The following is a 17,263-nucleotide window of genomic DNA, read 5'->3' on the forward strand; positions in this document are numbered from 1 at the left end:
TGCCCCAGATCCCCCGGAGGGCTTGTGAAAAATCCACATTGCGCCCCGCCACCCCACCAGCACGTCTCATTCAGAAGTCTAGAGTGGGACACAGAATTTGCATTTCTAAAAGTTCCCAAGGGCTGCTGATGTTGCTGGTTCAGAAACCACAATCTGCAAAACACTGTCCTTGTAGGTCCTCCAACTCACCCATGTTTTAATTTTGTACAATAAATTTAGGAAATAAAGTAGAAAGAGAAGAAATGTATGTGTTGGGGAAACACCTTGGATAATATTGTAAAAATTCATTTATAATGTTTGACTGCAATAAAACGCCTAAAAGCGTTGTGGGGAAGCAAACAAACTTTACCAAGAAAAGTTCTCAGGGTTAACTAGTCGTTAAAATCACCTGGGAAGCTTAGGAAAAAAAAAAAAAAATCTGCTGCCTGGCTTTTGCTCTCCCCTGCACCAGAAAATTAAACCCTCAGGTAAGGCTACCGTGCAGCCAGGCAGGGAACAACTAGCCCACCGTCTTTCCAGCTCCAGCAAGCGCAAAGATCCCCTTTTTACAAGAGTGCTTGTAAAAACACACACTCTTGAATCCTGCCCTGAGAATTCTCTTGCAAGATCACTTAGCTCTAATTCCAGTGGAGAGCTTTTATTAGGCCTGAGTGATTTTCTCTGAAATGCTTTGTTTAGTCTGAGTTCTTTCTTTTATCTAAAGGCTTTGGTCTAACAAAAATCAGAAGACTAATTATATTTTCTACTCTCCACGCGGAACTCAGAATGGTCTTGCTTGAATGGTAGAGGGTCCAGGATGGGGAATATTTGGTGTAAAATCAGTTAATACTTTAAAATATTGTTGGACCATACCATTTTTTTTCTAACATTGTTGATTAAATAATCAATAATATTACTGATTTTGTTATTGGAAAGGGATCCTGATCCAGACCTCAGAATCCAGAGAGGGTTCTTGGATCTCTCGAAAGAATTCAGGGCGAGTCCACGGTGCAAAGTGAAATCAAGTTTATTAAGAAAGTAAAGGAATGAAAAAATGGCTACTCCATAGACAGAGCAGAACCTTGAGCTGCTCCACTAAGAAGGATACTTAATGTTACTTCTTGATTATATGCTAAACAAGGGGTTGATTATTCATGAGTTTTCCCAGAAAGGGATGGGCAATTCCTGGAACTGAGGGTTCCTCTCCTTTTAAACCATATAGGGTAACTTCCTAAGGTTGCCATGGCATCTGTAAACTGTCATGATACTGATGGGAGTGTCTTTTAGCATTCTAATGAATTATAATTAGCATATAATGAGCAGAGGACAAGCAGAGGTCACTTTCATGGCCATCTTGGTTTTGGTGGGATTTGGCTGGCTTTACTGCATCCTGTTTATCAGCAAGGTCTTTATGACCTGTATCTTGTGCTGACTTAGAATGCCTAACCTACTGGGAATGCAGCCTAGCAGGTCTCAGTCTTATTTTACCCTGCCCCTGTCCAATATGGAATCACTCTAGTTCAAATGCCTTAGTTTGTGGTTCCTCATGCATAATGTGTAATATTAGCTGGCAGCAGCTACACCTGGCAGTTGTTGGGTGCTAAATCCTTGTTACTACCCATCATGGAGCCCATGGGAGAAGCAGCTCAATTTTATAATGAACTCTTTTGCCCATTTGCCCTTTCAGACTAATTACTGATTTTCTTTCTTAAGCCCCCTGAGCTGCCCCCTAATGTTGTATAAGGCTTCTGATTGAAATTGTTAATAAGTAAATTATACATTATTTTGGGATGAATTGATATAAAGATCAAGTTTCCTCTCTGCCACGTGGTATCTCAATCTAGTCAGATTTCTTAGGTCGCATATATAAGTAATTCCTATTAAATTATAAGTGGAATTCCCCACTTTATTCCCCTTCTATCATTCTTGTTTTGGAGAAATGCTATGGATTTGGAGATATTTCTCTATTTGGTTACTTAGTTCATCTTTACTTAAAATTACATATTTACTTAATAAAATTTCCCTTTTTTTCCTTAATTTGAATGTTGGGGTTTGAGGAAAAGAGAGTTAACCGATAGTTTCAAGTAGCTGGTAAGCTGGAACAAGTCTGAAAAAATTGTGTGCATTTTGAAGGGCTTTCAGCATTGACGGCTCTTTATTCTAATTCGGTGGCTTGCCTCTCCTCTTTTCTGTCTCTCTCAAAAGTGTTTCACCAGGCCTGGCACAGTGGCTCATGCCTGTAATCCCAGCACTTTGGGAGGTCAAAGTGGGCGGATCACCTGAGGTCAGGAGTTTGAGACCAGCCTGGCCAACATGGTGAAATCGCGTCTCTACTAAAAATACAAAAATTAGTCAGACTTGGTGACAGGTGCCTGTCATTCCAGCTACTCAGGAGGCCAAGGCAGGAGAATTGCTTGAACTAGGGAGGTGGAGGGTGCAGTGAGCTGAAATCGTACCACTGCATTCCAGCTTGTCCGATGGAGCAAGACTCCATCTCAAACAAAAAATCCACATTCTGTGTTAATTCGCTTAGAATAAAAATAAATAACATTTTTAAATGAACATAAATGTATTATAGATGAATCATGTGACCATACTGAAGACAGCAGTAAAAAAAAAAAAAAAACAAGTTACTTTAGAAAGCAATATTTTAACTGGTTACTGTAAGGCTAAAGACAAAAAGAACTGTACACAAATACTGCACTCTAGTTCACAAATTTGCTTTATTTTCTGTTTTGTTTTGTTTTGGAGACAGAGTTTTGCTCTGTTGTCCAGGCTGGAGTTCAGCAATACTGTCACAGCTCACTGCAGCCTTGACCTCTTGGGCTCAAGTTATCCTCCCACCTCAACCTCCCAAGTAACTGGGACAACAGGCATTACCACCATGCTCAGCTAATTTTTTTGATATTTTGTAAAGGTGAGGTCTTAACTATGTTGTCCAAGCTGCTCTTGAACTCCTGGACTCAAGTGATCCTCACACCTCAGCCTCCCACAGTGCTGGGAATACAGGCATGAGCCACTGTGCCCAGCCACACATTTTTTCTTACAAGGATATGGGTTAGCAATTCTGAAACTATTTTATATGTATACTAGGTTTGAATAAATAGGTAGGTATATTGCTGGTAATAAGAGCCAGCTTTCTGTCAGTGAAAGAAATTACAAAGGAGGAGGAAAAGCTAGAATAACCTGGTGGCATTAGACAGGAAATAGAGGTATCAGTATTTATATGGTTTGGCTGTGTTCCCACCCAAATCTCATCTTGAACTCCCACAAGTTGTGGGAGGGACCTGGTGGGAGGTAATTGAATCATGGGAGCAGGTCTTTCCATGCTGTTCTCATGATAGAGAATAAGCCTCACAAGATCTGAAGATTATATAAGGGGGAGTTTCCCTGCATAAGCTCTCTCTTCGCTGCCATCTATGTAAGACGTGACTTGTTCCTCCTTGCCTTCCACCATGATTGTGAGGCCTCCACAGCCACATGAAACTGTAAGTCCATTAAACCTCTTTCCTGTATAAATTACCCAATCTTGGGTATGTCTTTATCAGCAGTGTAAAAATGGACTAATACAAGTATGAATGCCTAGGTTTTTAATATACATACATATAAGTAGATATAGATATGTGTATATGAATGTGCTGGTAAACATGTTTGTATTTCCTAGCTCTGTCCACTGAGAGAATCTAAAAGCAATAAAATTACAATAGCAATGAACACACCTAGTACTGAGATCTTGGTTTCTAAATACTATTCTTTGATAAAAGAAACCAAGGCTCCTTGGAGAAGTAGTTGATTCCAGGGCTGAGGCAGGAAGAATACAAAATAAGGCTGAAGCCTCCTGTGCTAGAAAGTAATGAAGTATTCAAAAAAAAAAAAAAAAAAAATGAAGGCATATCAAAAGGGCACAGAAACCAGCCTGAAAGAACTCCCAGTTGCCAAAGCTAGGACAATTAGAACCACAAAATCTGTAATGATAGTATTTAATTATAACCCACAGAATAAAATAGACATCTGAGAGTCCATAATGATATAAATAAATTATTGAATACATGAACATGTGGAAGAGAGGGATAAATCTTTCTTCTGGAGAGATTCCAATGAATACATGTAAAAGGAATGAGAGAAATGATAAATCACCATTGGTAATTGTTGCAGACACAATCCATCAATGAAATCTTAAAGTTGTGGGAAAAAATTCAAGTAGAAACAGTGTATTTGTATAGTCTCAAAGTTTCTATCCCAAGATATTTATTATTACAAAGGGAGGAAAGTAACTTCACAGTGGACAAACCCAGCATACCTATCTTAACCATATGATCTAGGCTAACAAAACAAAACATCCACATCATGTACCTTCTTGTAAGATGTAATGAGAAGGGCATGTCACTTCTGTGGTATTCTTGTCAAAAATACATAATCTTAACCCAATAGTGAGAAAATGTCAGACTGATGGAGAACACTCTGCAAGATAAATAATCAGTACTCTTCGAAAAAGTCAAAGTTATGAAAGAAGAGGACAAACTGAGGAACAGTCACGGACTGAAGGAGACAAAGATGTGTGGTGGATAGACTTTAAAGTGGTCCCCATGGTTCCCCCTTCTGATATTCATGTCTTTATGTAAGCCCCTCCCCTTGAATGTGGGTGGGACCTGTGACTTGTTTATAACCAACGGAATATGGTAAAGGCAATGTGAGGTATGTGATTGTGATTATGTGCATGCGATTACACAAGATTATAGCACCTGCCTTGCAAAAGAGTCTCTCTATAGAAGGGGAATTGTGCTTTTTCTCCCTTCAATTGTGAGGTGTCCACACTCACCCTAGGTGTGGAAGAAAGGAGGATGTGGTAGCTTTTTAGCTTTTCTTTTTTTTTTTTTTTTTGAGACGGAGTCTCGCTCTGTCACCCAGGCTAGAATGCAGTGGCATGATCTTGGCTCACTGAAACCTCCACCTCCTGGGTTCAAGTGATTCTCCTGCCTCAGCCTCCTGAGTAGCTGGGATTACGGGCACCTGCCACCATGCCCGGCTAATTTTTGTACTTTTAGTAGAGATGGGGTTTCACTATGTTGGCCAGGCTGGTCTGGAATTCCCGACCTCAAGTAATCCACCTGCCTTGGCCTCCCAAAATGCTGGGATTACAAGTGTGAGCCACCACACCCAACCAATATGGTAGCTTTAGGTCAACATGATTGCACACCCAGAACTAGATCTTTCCACCATCCCAGAATAGACTGTGTAAAGAGAGCCAGGTAACTGCTCCACATTGGGAGAAGGCAGACATTAAATATGAGGCAGACGGGAACTCCATATTGGCAGCAGAAACTGAAAGATGAATCAAAAAAAGCCATTGAGCAAATGTCATCAGGCAATGGAATCCATAAGGAAGCAGAGCCTTTAGGTAAAGAAGAGAAGCATAGACACGGCAGAAGCAAAGAGCTAGAAAAATTGTATCACAAGAACGTTGGAGTGCCTGAAGCACAGAACACTTGATGCTGGATTGGCAGAGGTGCTGGTATCCAAAACCCAGCCAGTGTGCACCTCAAAAGAATCCAAGTGGACATTGCCACCACCCAGCAGGCTCTTCTCAGATCAGAAGCTCCTTTTTGTCAGCAGACTTTCACATCAGCCCCATGAGACACCAATCTGATCCTTCCAAATGTGGCTCCACACACCTTGGGAAACTGTCCCACCCAGAGTGCTATCATTTCTACCGCATTATGTCTGGAGACTGCCTGGCTCAGGCCTTCCTTAGACTCTAGGCTGGGTCAGCTTCCAAAGTATGCCTTTGACAGTGAAAAATTCCACTTGAAGATATGTGAGACAGTTTGCACAATAATTTGTCTAAGGACTGTTTATTGGTGATCGATTGAGAGTCTGGTGAAGGGGATGAGAATATACCACCCCCAAATATGCCACTTTGGCATAAGGATTATTTTGAGGTTAAAGCAATTGAGAAACAGCAGATTCAGAAGGAACTCTTTACCCTCCCCTTCTCTGCCTAAAAGTAGGGTAAATATAACAAATTGCCATTTGTAAAAGTATCTTCCCTCCCCTCTCCCATACCAGAAGGCAGAGAACAACCAGTGTCACAGGAGCTGGCAAGTCAGCACGGAGACGAGTCTGTACAAACAAACCTTACTACCATAACCCTTTTCTTCAATTAGCTTCCCCCATATATTTACCCTCCCACAATGTACCACCATTAGAAGCCCAAGCCCCTTTTCCTTTGTCATATCATTTTTCCAGAATTTATCACCCTTTGTTAAGATGATATATAAGCTCTTAGGCCTGACTGATTTAGGTTTTCACTTCTTTCCTGTGACACCTCCCTCCCTATGTGCATATAAAATAACTTTTTATTAATCTGTCATTTGTCAGTTTAAGTCACAGGCTCCAGCCCCTAAACCCAAGAGGGTCTAGGAAAAGTGTTTTTCTTCCTCTACATCTAGAACCTCCTGTCCATATTTCTTTCAGAACTACTAAAGCTTCAGAACTTTCCTCACCAGTACTCAGGAGTTTTTATCAATTATCATTGCCTTAGTGCAAACATGATAATGAATGGTAGTAAGCTGATGCCTATGCCTTCAATCAGGAGGTCACAACTTACAAAAAATATCAAATATTCATACTCTGTTATAAATTCCACATAGCCAATTGATTCTCATAGAATGTTTTCCTTGATTTTTGTCTAATTCGTTAGTGCATAGTCAAGCTAGGGTATAATTCAAGCATGAGTTGACAAATAAGATTGCATCCTAATCTGCTAACCCTTTTTGCAATAAATTTATTATCATTTCATCTGATATATGATCTGTTAAACTATGTTTTACCCTCATAAAAATTACATTAATTAAAGTGAGCCTCCTTTCAGCTTCTACACTACTGTGCTGGAACTTCCCTTACTTGTTCATCAATGGCATGAGCAACTTCATTGCTGAATAATACCTTTCAAATACTGAAAGAATATTTCCTTGATTTTTTGTGCAATAGCTATAACCATGACTCATTTTTCAGGTTAATCTTCATTGTTCCACTGGGAATATACTGATATGGCAGAAACTCTAGCAATGAGTTAATTAACTGACTCATTTTACTGAATTCAGGAAGAATTCAAGAGTGATGCTTTATAGGTGTCAAATTCAGCTGTCCTTAATCCTTGGGCAGAGCTGATTTCAGCCAGGAACTATTTAATCCTGCATGAGGTTATAAACTCCTTCCCGAGACTGGTGCTACAAGTCAGGAAAGGCATGTATTTGCATATGTGGTTGGCAGCCTCTGAGATGGCCTTCATTGTCCCTATCTCCTGCTGTGTCATCCTCTCCCCTTGAAAGTGGGCTGGGGTAATGACTGGCTTCTAGGGACTATAATATGGCAAAAGTGATTGGATGTCACTTCCAAGATTAGGTTACGAGAAGACTGACTTCCATCTTCCTCACTCCCTCCCACTGTCTCCCTGGCTTCCTCTGAGGACAGCCAGCTGTTGTGTTGTGAGCCGCCCTAGGAAGAGGTCCACCAGGGAAGAAACTAACGTCTTCAGTCAATAGCCAGTGACAGCCTGAGGCTTACCAGCAGTCACAGAGTGAGCTTAGAAGTGGATCTTCCCTCAGTCAAACCTCCAGATGAGACCAGATGTATTAGTCTGTTCTCACACTGCTAATAAAGACATACTCGAGACTGGGTAATTTATAAGGGAAAGAGGCTTAATTGACTCACAGTTCCACATGGCTGGGGAGGCCTCACAATTATGGCAGAAGGCAAATGAAGAGCAAAATCACATCTTACATGGCAGCAGGAAAGAGAGCTTGAGCAGGGGAATGCCCCTTTATAAAACCATCAGATCTCATGAGACTTATTCACTACCACAAGAACAATATGGGAAAGACCCGCTCCCATGATTCGATTTCCTCCCACTGGGTCCCTCCCACAACACATGGGAATTATGGGTGCTACAATTCAAGATGAGATTTGGGTGGGGACACAACCAAACCATATCACCAGAGTCCTGACTGACACCTTGATTGCACCCTTGTGAGAGACCTTGAGGCAGAATCACCCAGCTAAGCCTGGAACGCTGACCTTCAGAAACTTCGAGTTTTTAAATATGTGTTGTTTAAGCCATTAAGTTTCTAATGCTGGAACAGATAACTAACATGATATGCATTATTACAAATAAAATAGAATATTATGCCCCCCATTGTATCGATGAGGCAAACAACTGTTTTACTAACTTTCCCAGGTTTGCCCAGCCCTTGTATAAAGGGGCTCAGCTGAGAGTCCAACCCAGGTGCATGCTCTCAATGTCACTCTGTCTGCCATCCATGAGTGGCCAGAAACAATAACATATTTCAGTTTTAGTTAGGGGGCCCTGATGTGATCCCTTCTGTTTCCCTTAGGACATTATGGTAATGGTTAGCAATTTACCTCATCAGATTAGTGTACCTCAGATCCATTAAATTGCTCAACAAATTACTCTCATTTCCTTTTGGACAAGCTGTTATCTCAGTTCTCTCTACACCTGCATTCTTTGCAATTTTATTTGTGAAGTCTTTTCAGAAGGACAGCCAGTTTTCAAAGGCAGGTAATCAAACATTGAATGTTTCTTTTCTGGAAGAATTCACCAAACTAACATATTCTGAGTTATAACCCAAAGTCTTTTGTTTTGGTTTTGGTTTTTTTTGAGACAGGTTCTCACTCTGTTACCCAGGCTAGAGTGTGTCAACATGATCATGGTTCACTGCAGCTCCAATCTCCTGAGCTCAAGGGATCCTCCCATCTCAGTCTCCTGAGTAGCTAGGACTACAGATGCAGCTAATTTTTTTTTTTCTTTGTAGAGGCAGGGTCTAACAATTTTGCCCGGGCTGGTCTTGAACTTGTAGGCTCAAGCAATCCTCCCATCTCAGCTTCCCAAGGTGCTGGGATTACAGGCATGAGCCACTGCACCCAGCCCCATATTTTTTAAGTAGTTGAAATAAATGGTATTATTTCAAACTTGCAGCATAAAAAACTGGTGCATCCCATATTTAGTGTATGAGTAAACCTTCTAGAATAAACAGAAAAGAAGGAGTGAGCACATTTGCAGAAGTGGTGATACCAACAATATTCATTCTATCCTAAAGTGTTACTGCATTAAGAAGTACAAAAAAGACCTTAGCAAAATGAAATTCTGATACTCCTATCTAAATCAATTGTTACCACTTCCTTGTTCAAGTTGGAAAGTGAAAATTTTGTCCCTATTAAAATGAGTCAGCCAAGTTGAGAATGTTTTTTGAGTAGAAGTGAAAATAACATGCTAATAAGCTGAACATGTATGTACTTGCATCCCAAAGATGCACTTGTATGTAATAGGAGTTGTGAAATTATTAATCTAAACCTTAAAAAGCTATTATAATAGGAAGCATTTATTTTTTACTTTATTTTTTTAAGTACAATTTCCATTTTATTTTTCTGCAGAGAACAGTCCGTCTTCAGTCTTTAAGGACTAAGCTCCTTACGTGGGCTTTGTGGGGGGACGTGGGGCAGTACTCGCAGGCCTAAATCAGGGTGTGGGTGTTCAGTCCTTGCGGGCTTCACAGTATCAATTCCTGACTACTTTGCTGTGACCTGCACAACTCACACAGTAACGTAGCTTCACACAGAGCTTGGGACACACATAGGCATCGAAGACGCTCACTTCAGAAATGTCCCTGACTGCCCCAGCCTCCACTATGTTTTGAATGATGAATTTCTTAATGGCCTTGTCCTTGGACACCCATTGGGCACAGTTCATGCAGTGATTAGGCTGCACGTGGCCGCGGTCCTTTTTGGCACGACCGTTGTTCCTTCTTTGTCATCTTGGAGGGATGGACCGGAGAGAGGAGAAGCATTTATTTTAATTTATTTGTCCCATTGCAGTTCTGGTGTGGTAGAGTCATACAAAATACAAATATTCCAAGAAAAAATCTTAAACTGATATAGAGTGCTCTTTTCAAATAAATCTGGAAAGAAATTTTCTTTCTTTCCAGAAAGAATTTTGTAAACTTTTTCCTGCCTAAAAAAAAGACAAACCTCAACCTTAGCCTTCATTATCCATTCCATTCCTTAACCTACTTGGCCATGGACACCTTTCTTAGAATTCTGCTGAGAAATAACCAGCTTAACCCATCCATGATCTAATGCTTGGGTTCTTTTGCAAATACAAATTCCCCAGGTGGTACAACAAAGTGAGGTTGAGTTGTTCAGATTTGTTGTTTGAGGCCCAGTGCTTAGTTGGCTAAGTCAAGACAATAAAGCTAATGCACATAGCACTGAATACTCTTCTGAGTACCTTACATATATTAACTAATTTAACCTTCTTAACAACTATGAAGCAGGTAATATTGCTATTCCCATTTTATAGAAGAGGATATGAGGCACAAACAGTGTAAGTACCTACTAAGTAGAATGGCAGAGCAGGATTCAAACCCAGAGAGTCTGGCTCTGTAGTCCACATTTGTAACCACTATGCATGCTACCCTCCCATGTCTGTGCATGCAATTAAAAAAAAACTTATTAGACAGAATAAAATGTTCATTAACTTGGAGTTATTAGTAGAAAAGTCATTCTGTGTAGGAGGAGATCAAGTGGTTTTAGAGAGTACATCCATTTTTAAAATTTTAATTATTTTAAAATAAATCGAACTTTTTTTTCGAATACCTCCAACAACAGGAAATAACTCCTAGCTTCTGAACTATATTTACAGATTGAGAGCCTGCTAGGAAGAGGTATTTGTATTCATTAGCTCTGTCCACACATGTTCACCTGGTGAACTTCATAAACAACTTGTTTGTTAAAGTAGGTTAATTAGTCCATGAAAGCATGTTCATAATGTCAATTTGCTTAGCAAACTCTTTATTGGAGAAAATGCTTTTGCAGTAATATCTTGAGCCTTGCCCAGGTTGGATAATCAGAAATTTCTTATCAGTTGAGTCCAAAGGCAGAAACTTGATATCAAAAAACACACATCAGAGCATTTTCTTGACCAGGTTTTTTCCTTGTTGGTATCAAAAGAATGGAGAATAGACTAAGTATTATTTTCAGATCATAAATAAACTCTCCCTCCTATTGGCCAGGATAATGAGTTCTTTAAATAGATTCCTACAGTTTCAACCAAAACTCTGTAAATGGTTAAAAACTCAGCAAACACAAGTCCTTTTCAGCCCTGCCATTGCCTGTAGTAGAAGGATGGTGAAATGGTTATTAGGTGTTAACTTGATTAGACTGAAGAATATCTAGATGGCTGGTAAAGTATTGTTTCTGGGTGTGTCTGTGAGGGTGTTATCAGTAGAGATTTGACAGTTGAGTTGGTGGACTGGAAGAGGAAGACCCATCCTCAATGTGAGTGGTCACCATACAATCAGCTGCCAGTAAGGCTAGAACAAAGCAGGCAGAAGAAGATGGGATAATCTTGCTGGCTGAGTCTTCTGGCTTCCTTCTGATCCTCGTGCCCTTGGATATCAGACTCCAGGTCCTTTGGTCTTTGGACTGGGACTTAGACTAGTGGCTTCCTGGGGGGTCTTGGGGCTTTTACCACAGACTGAAGGCTGCACTATCAGCTTGCCTGGTTTTGAGGCTTTTGGAGTTGAACTGATCCACTACTGGCTTCTCTCTTCCCTAGCTTGCAGATGGCCTATTGTGGGACTTTGCCTTGTAATCATGTGAGCCAGTTTTCCCTAACAAACTCCCTTTGTGTGTGTGTATATATATATATATACATATATATACACATATCAGAGTCCAAAGGCAGGAGCTTGATATCAAAAAAAAAAAACACACACACACACACATCAGGGCATTTTCTTGATCAGGTTTCTTTCCTTGTTGGCATCAAAAGAATGGAGAATAGACTAAATATTATTTTCAGATCATAAATAAACTCACCTTCCTATTGGCCAGGATAATTTGAGTTCTTCAAATAGATTCCTACAGTTTCAACCAAAACCCTGTAAATGGTAAAAGCTTAGCAAACACATATCCTTTCCATCCATTTTAAGGATGGATTTCTTTAGTTGGTTTTGGGGTTTCTGGAGTTGGCTCTTTAATCTGATTAAACCTAAAAGTGCTAAGGACTCTACTTCTAATAGTATGGAGGACACTGATAGTCCTTGGTGTGGTTTAGAGTTGTGAAAAATAAATGCATTTTATACTTCTGATTCACTGCTCCTCAGAGTCGAGGGGTTTAGTGACTCTCTATATAATAACTTTGAACATTTGCAGAGAACCAAGAAATACAATGAAGTTGGTTGGTTGTTCCTAAGTTCCCTGGACAAGTGCTGGAAAAAAAGGATGAGCTTAGGGATTCTATCTTCTGGCCCCAGAAGCACATACTTAGCCTCAAATCTACTATGATTGCCTGGATGAGAGTGTTATCTTCTCCAGACAAAGGGCTGAAACTGCTGAGAATCAGACACAAGACCTACAGCAAAAGGTGCATGCTCAGCCTCACCAGGTGTCTACTGTTAAAGTAAGGGCATTGGTAGGGAAGGAATGAGACCCTATAACTTGGGACAGGGATGTGTGGGAGGACTCTGATGAATCTGGGGGCTCCTAATTTCTGATAAGCCTTTTTTGCCAGAGGAGAAGACGGCCTCCCCACTCACAGTGGTGGCAACATCCCCTCCCCAACCCAGGCTGCTATCAGCCTTTCTACAACAGTCTGAAGAGATTAACCCTGCATTGCTTGAGGAAACAGTGATGGCCCCCCTGAGGCAGTTGCCAGGCAAGACAATGCTGATTCTCCTCAGGACCCAGCCCCAATACCCACTCTTTGCTTCTATGCCAATAACTAGACTCAAGTGCCTGTAGGTCCCTAGAGATGAAGTTCAGAGTGTGACCCATGAGGAAAGAACTACTTGAGTTTTCTAATTGATAGAAGCAGAAATCTGGAGAACACATGTGGGAAAGGACATTAAAGGTTTGGGATAATGGTGTGAGGACTAAGCTCCATTTTTTTTATCTTGCCCAAATTCCTATCTAAGGGGTCTGGGGAATCATGCCCTACAAACCATAAATTCTCATCAGATGAGTTTTATTTAACCCTATATATGGTAACTTACTTTCCAACCTGACGCTGGCATAACATCATGAGACAAGGAAGAAAATAAAAATATTTTACCCCAAAACATGTTTTTTGCTGTATCTTGAAATGGCCCTGCAAAGCTGTCTTTTGTGGGGGGGAAATTGGCATCTATAAGAATCTCTATTAACATAACTAGATCTTTTTCTTCCAGGCCCTCCCAATCCTAAAGAGATTAACTAAAAGTCAACACCTTTCAAAGATCTGAATAGGAGAAGCATTTGTCATCTATTGTCTCTAAGGGCAACCACCATAAGACTTCAAAAGAACCTTAGTCTTCACAATTTTTTATCATAACCTGAACATTTTCTATTGACCCCAGGTCTTTTTAGACAAACTCAACCAATTGTCAACCAGAAAATGTTTAAATTTACCTAGGGCCTGAAAGTCGTGCACCAACACCCCCACCCTCCCTCACTTTTGAGTTGTCCCACCTTTGTGGACCAACCCAATGTATTTCTTAAATGCATTTTATGTCTCATGCCTCCCTAAAATGTATAAAACCAAGCTATACTCCAACCATATTGGATACATGCTCTCAGGACCTCCTGAGACCTGTGTCATGGGCCATGGTCACTCATATTTGGCTCAGAATAAATCTCTTCAAATATTTTCTAGAATTTGACTCTTTTCATTGACAGGCAGAAGGAACATAAAGTTGGATCAGACTGGATTTATTAATATGGGCCCACTAAGCAGAGATTCTGCATTTAATGCTACAGCTTGGGGAGTTAGAAAAAGGTTTCTAATAGTTTATTTGCTTGTTTAGCTGAAACACGGATCAAAAGATGGTCCTCCACTGTGCAAGCTGGAAATGCCTGATCTCCCTTGGTTTAATGTAGAGGAAAGGATCCCAAGCTTAGGGAGACTGGAAGGCTAGAGTGGATTTGTCACTTTAGACCTACTCATCCCCACTGGGAGGGTCCAAACAACATACCCTTCACCAATACCTTGCAAAATAAATTTGTGAGGGGAGTACCACCATTCTTGAGGAGCTCTCTGTGATTGCTCTTCTCTGTATACCAGATCTTACAGTGGGAACCGCGGTCACTCAATTGGAAAATTAAAATGCAATGGGAACAACTGGATCCTGAGATGGCAGGGACCAAATGGTGGCACTCAACTGTCAAGAGCAAGGTGGGCCTAGTTACTGTAGTGGACAGCAGAGGCAAAGCAGCAATCAGAATAGTCTGACTCATGTAAAGCTCTGGCATTAGCTAATTAATCATGGCATTCCTAGAAGTGAAATCAATAGGAAGTCTACTACATTCTTTCTTTCTTTCTTTTCTTTTTTTTTTTTTGTGAGGAGGAGTCTCATCCTGTCATCAGGCTGGAGGGCAATGGTGCCATCTCGGCTCACTGCAACCTCTGCCTCCCGGGTTCAAGCAATTCTCCTGTCTCAGCTTCCTGAGTAGCTGGGACTACAGGTGCACGCTACCACGCCTGGCTAATTTTTGTATTTTTAGTGGAGACAGGGGTTCACCATGTTGGCCAGGATGGTCTCAATCTCTTGACCTTGTGATCTGCCTGCCTCAGCCTCCCAAAGTGCTGGGATTACAGGCGTGAGCCACCGCGCCTGGCCAGAAGTCTACTACATTCTTATTTGGTATAAGCAGAAAACTTCCAAATCAAGTGGATGAAAGACTAATTTGAATTATAAAAACAGAGAATCCCAGCCCCTCAATCAATTTTCAGAATTGAGCTAGTTTATAGATCCAGAACCCCTTAACTGAAGGGGAGGCTGTGTCTCTCTAAGGAATGACCCCACTACACTGCCAATAATTTATACTGTTAATCTTCTTCCCATCCTTCCCTGAGGAAACCTCTAGCCTTTCACCAGGGTGACTGTGCATCAGGGAAAGGGGAATGACCAGACCTGGTCAGGGACTACTGGACACTGGCTCTGAGCTAACATTGATTCCAGGGGACCCAAAATGTCATTATGGCCCTCCAGTTAGAGTAGGGGCTTATGGAAGTCAGGTAATTAATGGAGTTTTAGCTCAGGTCTGACTTAGTGGGTCCAGTGGTCTCTGGACTCATCCTGTGGTCATTTTCCCAGTGCCAGAATGCATAATTGGAATAGACAACATAATTAGCAGCTGGCAGATTTCCCCACATCGGTTTCTTGACCTGTGGGTTGAGGGCTATTATGTGGGAAAGGCCAAATGGAAGCCACTAGAGCTGCTTCTATCTAGAAAAATGGTAAATCAAAAAAAAATCACAATCCTGGAGGGATTGCGGAGGTAGGTGCCACCATCAAGGCGTTGGAAGATGCAGGGGTGGTGATCCCCACAACATCCTTGTTTAACTCTTTGTTTTGTTTTTTGAGATGGAGTCTCACTCTGTCACCCAGGTTGGAATGCAGTGGCACGATCTCGGTTCACTGCAACCTCCGCCTCCCAGGTTCAAGTGATACTCCTGCCTCAGCCTCCCAAATAGCTGGGACTACAAGCACATGCCACCATGCCTGGCTAATTTTTGTATTTTTAGTAGAGATGGGGTTTCACCACGTTGGCCATGCTGGTCTTGAACTCTTGACCTCGTGATCCCCCCACCTCCACCTCCCAAAGTGCTGGGATTATAGGTGTGAGCCACCACACCCCACCTCAACTCTTTTATTTGGCCTATGCAGAAGACATATGGATCTGGAGAATGACAGTGGACTATCATAAGCTTAACAAAGTGGTGACTCCAATTGCAGCTGCTATACTAGATGTGGTTCATCGCATGAGCAAATTAACACATCTCCTTGTACCTGGTATGAAGCTATTGATTTGGCAAGTGCCTTTTTCTTTACTCCTGTCCATGAGCCCCACCAGAGGCAATTTGCCTTCAGCCAGCAAGGCCAGCAGTATCTTGCTCACAGAGATTTTGATCACTTTTCCCTTCCACAAGATATCACACAAGTTCATTACATAGATGACATTATGCTAACTGGACCCAGTGAGTGAGAAGTAGCAACCACTTGGGACTTATTGGTGAAACACTTTCATGTCAGGGTATGGAAAATAAATCCAACTAAAATTCATGGACCTTCTATGTCAGTGAAATTTCTAGCGGTCCACTGGTGAGGGGCCTGTTGAAATATTCCTTCTAAGGTGAAGGATGCATTGTTGCATTTGTCCCCTCCTAACAACCAAGAAAGAGGTGCAATGCCTAGTGGGCATATTTGGATTTTGGAGGCAACACATTCCTCATTTGGGTGTATTACTCTGGCCTATTTATTGAGTGACCCAAAAGGCTGCTAGTTTTGAGTGGGGCCCAGAACAAATGAAGGCTCTGCAAGAGGTCTACGCTGCTGTGCAAGCTGCTCTGCCACTTGGGCCATATGACTGAGCAGATTCAATGGTGCTTGAGGTGTTAGTGGCAGATAGGGATACTATTTGGAGTCTTTGTCAGGGCCCTATAGGTGAATCACAGTAGAGGCCTCTAGGGTTTTGGAGCAAGGCCCTACCGTCTTCTGAAGATAACTACTTTCCTTGTGAGAGACAGCTTTTGGCCTGTTACTGGGCCTTGGTGGAAGCTGAACCTTTGACTACGAGTTACCAAGCTACTCTAGGACCTGAACTTCCTATCATGAACTGGGTGCTTTCTGACCCATCTAGCCATAAAGTTGGGCATGCACAACAGCATTTTGTCATACAATGGAAGTGGTATATACATGATTGGGCTTGAGCAGGTCCTGAAGGCACAAGAAAGTTGTATGAGGAAGTGGGTCAAATACCTGTGGTCCCCACTTCTGCCACCCTGCCTTCTCTCTCCCAGGCTGCACCGATGGTTTCATGGGGATTTCCTTATGATCAGCTGACAGGAAGACAAGACTAGGGCCTGGTTTACAGGTGGTACTGCACAGTATGCAGACACCACCTGAAAGTGGACAGCTGTAGCACTACAGCCCTTTTCTAGGACATGCCTGAAGGACAGAGGTGAAGGGAAATCTTCCCAGTGGGCAGGACTTTCAGCAGTGCACCTGGTTATGCACTTTCCTTGGAAGGAGAAATGGCCAGATGTGGGATTATACACTGATTAGTGGGCTGTAGCCAATGATTAGGCTGGATGGTCAGGGCCTTGAAAGGAGCATAATCGGAAAATTGGTGACAAATAAATCTGGGGAAGAGGTATGTGGGTGGAGCTCTCTGAGGGTTCAAAACCCATGAAGATATTTGTGTCCCACATGAATGCTCATCAAAGGAT

The 17,263-nt window shown here is 41.7% G+C and overlaps 1 pseudogene; it reads right to left on the reverse strand.

The window, feature by feature from the left end:
• Positions 1-9,466: 9,466 nt before the first annotated feature.
• LOC108527533 (40S ribosomal protein S26-like) lies at positions 9,467-10,073 on the reverse strand (annotated as a pseudogene).
• Between the last annotated feature and the right edge of the window lie 7,190 nt (positions 10,074-17,263).

Source organism: Rhinopithecus bieti, unplaced genomic scaffold, assembly GCF_001698545.2.
Source record: "Rhinopithecus bieti isolate Rb0 unplaced genomic scaffold, ASM169854v2 scaffold_4655, whole genome shotgun sequence".
NCBI classification, from domain to species: domain Eukaryota; kingdom Metazoa; phylum Chordata; class Mammalia; order Primates; family Cercopithecidae; genus Rhinopithecus; species Rhinopithecus bieti.